Source organism: Priapulus caudatus, unplaced genomic scaffold, assembly GCF_000485595.1.
Source record: "Priapulus caudatus unplaced genomic scaffold, Priapulus_caudatus-5.0.1 Scaffold554, whole genome shotgun sequence".
In the NCBI taxonomy this organism is placed as follows: domain Eukaryota; kingdom Metazoa; phylum Priapulida; class Priapulimorpha; order Priapulimorphida; family Priapulidae; genus Priapulus; species Priapulus caudatus.
This window is the reverse complement of record NW_014577615.1, coordinates 122,268-129,395: the sequence shown is the minus strand read 5'-3', so window position 1 is coordinate 129,395 and position 7,128 is coordinate 122,268. Positions and strand designations below refer to the sequence as shown.

Here is a 7,128-nt window from a genome sequence, read left to right as displayed (position 1 = left end):
AAACAAACAAATTAATTTTGAATTACGCTGAAAGTGGCAGTAAGTACATACTAAAGGTCGAAAAGTTAAGGGGAAAAATTTTGTTTGCGCCTAGGCTGAGATTCGATCGCCGTAATCTGAAACTTCGGGAGCTCTGAAAGCGAGTATTTAATGAACCTGAGTCCTACCGACTACGTCTACGGCGATACGGCCAGGCAAAATTGGTTCATTTACTGGGGATATCATATGGGCTTACTGTTTTTTGTTCGAACACGCTTCAGCGTGTTGTTCAGCACGTTCCATGAGTGTTGCTGGACAGCTTACGTCTCCATCGAGTGTTGTTCACACGGTTCCGTGAGTGTTGGGTGCACAACGTTTCCATGAGTGTCTGCTTCAACTTCGACGGTTCGCAGTGAGTGTTGCTCAGCGACGTTCCATGAGTGTTGCTCACAGCGGTGTCGCATGGAGTCGTTGTTTGCACAGCACCGTTCTCTGCGTGTGTCGGTTCACGCACTCAGCGATCAGGGACGTTTGGTTCTAACAGCTTTGCGCTGGCGGAGCGGTGTTTTCTACGACTCTTCGGCGGGCGTGGGGTGGTGCGATCAAGCGCGGAAGGCCTTCACATAGTTACTCTTTGTGCAGGGCCGATTTCATACTAGGGCGGCAGTACAAGATGGCGTAGGGACTATAACATTCTTCTAACAACCATTATATGTTACCACATGCTCGTATTCATGGTAAGCTAGCCGGCGTCCTATATAGCCACCATTCATCAATTTAAAAAACACATGAATAACAAGTTAGAAACATGTATTGGCATATATATAGGCTCGCTCCTTACACAGTTAAGATAGGGTTTCGGAATAAGCAGATAACGAACAGATAATTATATTTAAATAGAGTACTCACTGTTTTCGTCGGCATACACAACATACGACTTTATTTACATGTTATAATAAGTACGAAGATTCCAATGGCCTCTAATGCTCCGCTCGATAACTTTTAGGCCAGCTTTCTGACGCTAATTTTTCTACAAAGTAGGCCGCTCATACACATTTCTAACGCAAAAAAAATGACGCAAACAACCGGTCAACCATGGCTAAAGCGCCAGGTCCAATTTTTAAACCAATAATGAAAATCCAAAAACGAGACGAAATAGAGTGTGAACAATTTGCGGAGGCTTGCTGTTGCATGCCTGGGCTGTATTATGCAATTAATTTTCTAACCTGTTATGTTAATTTCATTTAATTTATAAAATCTATAAATCTATAAAATTATTATAAAATATATAAGTATCAAGAGTAATGTATAAAGGAGGAGTAGATTCTATTATCTACTCTTGATAATATATTAATATGATACAATTTAATATATGTATAATATATTATATATATATATAGTTGTATTATATAATATTAATGGTTAGTAGTTATATTAATAATATATACTATTCTATATATACTATATACTATATATATTATAATATATAATGTATATTATATTAAGTATCACGGTATATATTACATATATAATATATTATGGTTATATATATATATATATATAATACTAGTATATACCTTATGTTTATAATATAAATATATAATCTGTATAATATATATATATTAATTATCATATAAACACTAATATAAAATATATTCTATTATTGAGTATTTTGTTAAACCAGACAGTAGAAAATCGTTTAACTCACGCGGTGCCTCAACAGGCCTAGTGTTTGTGCGTTTGGTGTTGCAAAACATAAACATCAGGGTTAAAGGCAGACATCTATACAGGTTATGCAGGATCGAAATACTTGAGCCTCTATCGAGCAATTTTTACGCGAGAAGTCATCGAATATCTATGTTATTGGGTGATATCGCTGCGAAAGGAAAGGCTCGAAACGCTTCATCTGTAATATGAAACTCTTCTTGCGCATGCCTGCCTGTCCTTCTCATGGTAGGTTGCTGTACAAGCTTGTTTCGACACGGAGTCTTGCAGACGCGACGCTATCTGGAACTGGCAACAAAGTAGGTTGATGCATACCATTGGGCCTTACGTTCGCCCGTCCCACTACCGCAGCTACACACGCGCACCCTCCACTCACTGCTTAGATCAGGACCTCCCACTGCTTACATTGGCCTCTCTCCATGCCTTACATTGTTCTCTCCCACTGCCTTACATTTGCCTTACATTGCTCTCCACTGGCCTTACATTGCCTCTCCCACTGCCATTACATTGGCCGTCTCCCACTGCCTTACATTGCCTGCTCGCCACTGCCTTCACATTGCCGTCTCCCCACTGCCTTACATTGGCCTCTCCATTCTACTGCCGCTCAAATTGCTCTGCCACTTCGCTTACATTGCTCTTCCACTCGAGCTTACATTGCCCTCTCCGCATGCCATTACATTGCCTTCCCACTGCCCTTTTACCATTGCCGTCTCAGGTCTCCCACTGGCCGTGTACATTGGGCCTCTCCACCAGCCGCTGGCCTTAAGCATTGGGGCCTCTCCGCACTGCCTTAGATTGGGGCCCCTCCCAGCTGGGCCCCCCGGCCCCCCGCCCCCCCCCGCGCGCTTATCTTGGCCTCTCGCCACTGACCGTTCAAACATTGCCTCTGCCTCACTAAGTGCTTAGCTTGCCTCTCGCCTCAGGCCTTACAATTGGCCTCTCGGCCACTGCCTGTTACGATTGCCCGTGATCTCCACTGCACGTTACATTGGCCCAGGCTGTCCATCTGCCTTAGCTTGCCGCGTCTCCCAGCTGCTTTACAGTTGCTCTCACTGGGTGCCCTTACATTGCCTCTCCCACTGCTACATGCCGTCTCCCCGACTGCCTTACATTCAGTGCCTCTGCCGCACTGCCTTAACATTGCCTTCTCGCCAGCTGCCGTATCCATTGGGCCAATCTCCCACTGCCGCCTTATGTAGGCACTTGCCGCATTCCACTTGCCTTACCTTGCCTCTCCACTGGCCCTACATTGGGCCTCCTCACTGCTTACATCTGCCAGTCTCCAACTGCCTTACATGGTCTTTCTAGTCCGCACTTGCCTTTTACATTGCCTCTCGGCAGCTGCCTTACATTGCCCATAACATTGTCTCCCACTGCCCTTAATTGCCAACTCTCGCACTGCCTTACATTGGCCCTTAAACATTGCCTCTCCCCTCCCAACTTACATTGCCTCTCCCTACTGGTTCTAATCATTGCCGCTCGCTCACAACTGCGTATTTTAACATTGCCCTTCCCACTGCTGCGTGTTACACATTTGCGCTTCTCCCCTCGGCCACTTACATTGCCTCCCTCCACTGCCATTTACAGTTGGCCCTCCACTCGAACTTGCCGTTACATATGTGGTCCTCCTCCGAGCACTTTTGACCCGACGAACATTTAGCTTTGAGTGAAAAATCACCGATTGGTCTCCCTAGGCCGTTTACAATTGGCCTAGCTCGCGGCCACTGCGAGGTCAAACACACACACACTACACTACCATTGTCTCTCCCAGACTGCCTTACCTTGCCGCTTATCCCAGACTCGGCATTACCCATTGGGGCCAACCTCTGCCGTTAACACATTGGGCCCTGCTAGCCTTACATCAACCACCACTGCCTTACTTCACCTTTCCTCTGGCGTTACATCGAACCTCCATGCCTTACAGTTCACCACACACAGCCTTCGCTCTGCCTTACATCATACCACTGCCGTTGACAATTCACACAAACCCCTTCCTCTGCCTTACATCAACCCCCTGCCTTACATTCACCCTTCCTCTGCCTTACATCAACCCCCTGCCTTACATTCACCCTTCCTCTGCCTTACTGTCACTCCCACCTATTGTAGTCAACGGTGTGTGGGCACCTGCTATTGGGAATAGTAGTCATACATATGTTCCTGTCCTTTACCTCGGTGTGCTCTTCAATGTGTCCGCTTCTCCATCCGTACATCAGTGACCCGTGTATGGGTGATGGATTACCGACTGTGTGTATTGTTTTGCTAGATACGACGAGCACATGGCCAGCGCCCACGGAGCACCACACGCGCCCTGATCGCACAGAGGGTGGCTGAGAGCAGAGAACTAGCCATAGACTGGGAGGGTGCGTGGGAGAGAAGGATTTAGTGACGATTGGAGCGTGCGTGGATAGTAGTAAGATTTTAGTGAGCAGATTGGGAGGGTGGGCGTGGAAGAGAAGATTTAGTGACAGATTGGAAGGGTGCTTGGAAGAGAAGATTTAGTGACAGATTGGAAGGGTGCTTGGAAGAGAAGATTTAGTGACAGATTGGAAGGGTGCGTGGAAGAGAAGATTTAGTGACAGATTGGAAGGGTGGGTGGAAGAGAAGATTTAGTGACAGATTGGAAGGGTGAGTGGAAGAGAAGACCTAGTGACAGATAGGGACTGTGGTTGGGAGAGCAGAGACACTCTATGGTAGATGGAGAAGGTGGGTGAAAGAGCAGAGACATGGTAGACTGGGAGGGTATATAGGTGAGGCACTTGCCGGTAGATGGGGTTACTGCTTTATGATGCTTGCTGACGGTGCGCCAAACATGTCACGTCAGCAGAGGCCACCCTGCGTCATGTAACACGCATTTCTCGTAGTGAGAATGGAATTATTAAAATATGGGCATATAATTGTCAAACCATATAAAGATATCGTACCATATTTAGGTCGCAGGCGTTTCATTACATGTTGTATTGGTGGAATAAGTGATTGGCATTGTTATTCTGGTATTCGCGTCTATTACTTACTTTACTTGCACTCTTTGAAGGATTATATTTGATATTATAACTTAAATAACAACGTATAATAACCGTTAAAACGCCGTCAGGTTGTGTATAGACGACGGGCTCCTATATGTTCTGCAAACACTGGAATGCTATAAAGTCGAAAATCCGCCGCTACTGTTGTATGCATGCGCGTGTGTGTGTGTGTCTGTGTGAATTAACTGACCAAGTGCACTAATAAATACACGTGAACCACAAATTGAACTTCGCCTGTTTGTCTGTCCGTGTGATTTGCTTTCGATGTCAACGCAATCAAGTCTCTCAGAACGCGCACATTATATAACCTATCATGCAAGCAGCACGCCTTCCTCGCACGGTCGTATAGCGGGCCGCTGGCCGTTCACCGCTAATAGCGCCATATATGCACGCGTCCCGTATAGCTCCGAATCGTGCGCCAGTGCAGTAAAAGTTAGCGTGCGAAAAGAAATCGCGCGCGCGTGCGTGCATGCGGCATTAACGGCGGCCGCATTGTGCGTGCGGCAGCAGACGAGTCGGCCCTCGGGAGTCGCAGCTACGATGCCATCATCATTAGCGGCTCATCGAGCGAGCGCGCAGTCAACGATTTTTTATGATACTTATGCGCAAAAGACTCGTCTCCCGTTCAGAGTACAATGACGTTTTATTGCGGTCATCAAAATATGCTTGATTTCAGTACATAATAATAAAGATAATAATAATAATAACATTCCATTTCCACTCGTCTCGGGACAAACGCTTCAAAAACTGTCACATTCAGTATTGATGTTTGCGGTAAATGATCCTGTGATTATTTTTAATAGTGATAACCGCGACAACGTATTCCTCCTGTTGAAGGCCCTAGTCATGCATTACTGACATTGCTGGAAGTAGAGTTAACTATTCCATGTAGCTGTTAATGGCAGTAGCAGCGTTGTGTCCATAACTTACATCTGTTTTTATCCAATATAGGGGGAGCCATCTTCAACGGCTCTGCCAGCAGAGATTCTACAAAAGAGTGCCTTGATGGCACCTCAAGTTAAATCAGGTGAGACCGACAGAACGATAATCACAGACAGCAGAAATGTCAGGCTTGTGTGGGCAGGGAACGACATATAGAGTTAAGGCTGGAAGCGCTAATTTCTTGGCAACGTGCCACAATGACTGAATACTGACGGTACGTTTACTGCAGCGACGGTGGCGCCATCATCGGCAGACGCGGAGTTTTCTGGGTCCTTGCTGCCCATCGTGACAAGTCAGAGGGAGAGATATCGCGTGCGCAACCAGGAGCTAGAGGCGGTTAGTTACAGCACCACCGCGGCGTGACCAGCAACAGATATATATATATATACACTGCTTACATACGCCTAGCGACATGTAAATGCACTAGTAACATACACATAGCAGTAGACAAAAGCACTAGTATCACACCTCTAGCGGCGGATAAATGCATTAGTAACGTAGCGATAGATATACGCACTAGACAGATGTTGGAATCGTAGATTTTGCTCCAAGACTCATTTATTTCATACCTTATCATCATACCGCCTTTCTTATGATATACCTTCACTATTACATACTTTGTATATACTTTCCCTATTTCGTGCCCGTCATATATATGTAGACATGCCTGCAATAACATACTCCTTTATGACATGCATTCGTTCTGCTACACACGTACGTCGTGTATATATTCGTATAACACAATATTTGTATCCTTTATAAACATGTCTTCTGTGTTAGATACTAGATGTGTTAGATGTTAGATCGGCTGAAAACAAAATTCCCGTTATGTTTTCATTTACATGCTGTTAGACGAAGAGATTATCTCTCACGCACAAAATGGCACAAAGACACTCAAACAAGGACATGCAGACACGCCGACGCATGCACGGTCAATTAGGCTCACATGCCAGTTGTGGCTCTCTTATCGTTATTGCACATCTTTCGTGGCGACAAATTGACGTCAATCACATATTGCGATCGGATTAAATCATGAGCCGTCGTTCTTAGTTACGTAATGTTTGACGTACATATTTCACGTCCTGACGCTCGTCCGTGCTGACGTCACGGCTGCAGACGAACCAGCAGCAGCAGCAGACGCTCATGTCGTCGCGTTGGCACGTCGCGACATTACATGTCATTGCGTCGTCACATTGGCACGTCGTGACATTACATGTCATTGCGTCGACAGACCACGACGTTGCATGTCGTCGCGTTGGCACGTCATGACGCTACGAGTCGGTCACCTCCCCATGCGGCCATGCTGCCTGCCGACATGTCTCCCGGCGGCCGACGACGACACGGTGGCAGCGGCGGCGGCGGCGGGCGGCGCCTCAGTCGCCATGTTGAGCACGCGTTTCATCTCGGTCTTCTTGGCGTGCTTCAGCTTGCGCATGTAGCCGTCGACCAGCTCACGGAT

General features: G+C 46.3%; 2 long non-coding RNA genes across 2 annotated transcripts; both read left to right on the top strand.

Annotated features, from left to right (window-relative positions):
- The first annotated feature begins 1,968 nt into the window (after nt 1-1,968).
- LOC106811596 lies at nt 1,969-4,955 on the top strand. Its single transcript, XR_001394160.1, has 2 exons — nt 1,969-2,003; nt 3,968-4,955. It is a non-coding gene; the product is annotated as an uncharacterized LOC106811596 (long non-coding RNA).
- Nucleotides 4,956-5,676: 721 nt separating this feature from the next.
- LOC106811595 lies at nt 5,677-6,812 on the top strand. The gene is made up of 3 exons (XR_001394159.1): nt 5,677-5,754; nt 5,899-6,005; nt 6,786-6,812. It is a non-coding gene; the product is annotated as an uncharacterized LOC106811595 (long non-coding RNA).
- Nucleotides 6,813-7,128: the final 316 nt, after the last annotated feature.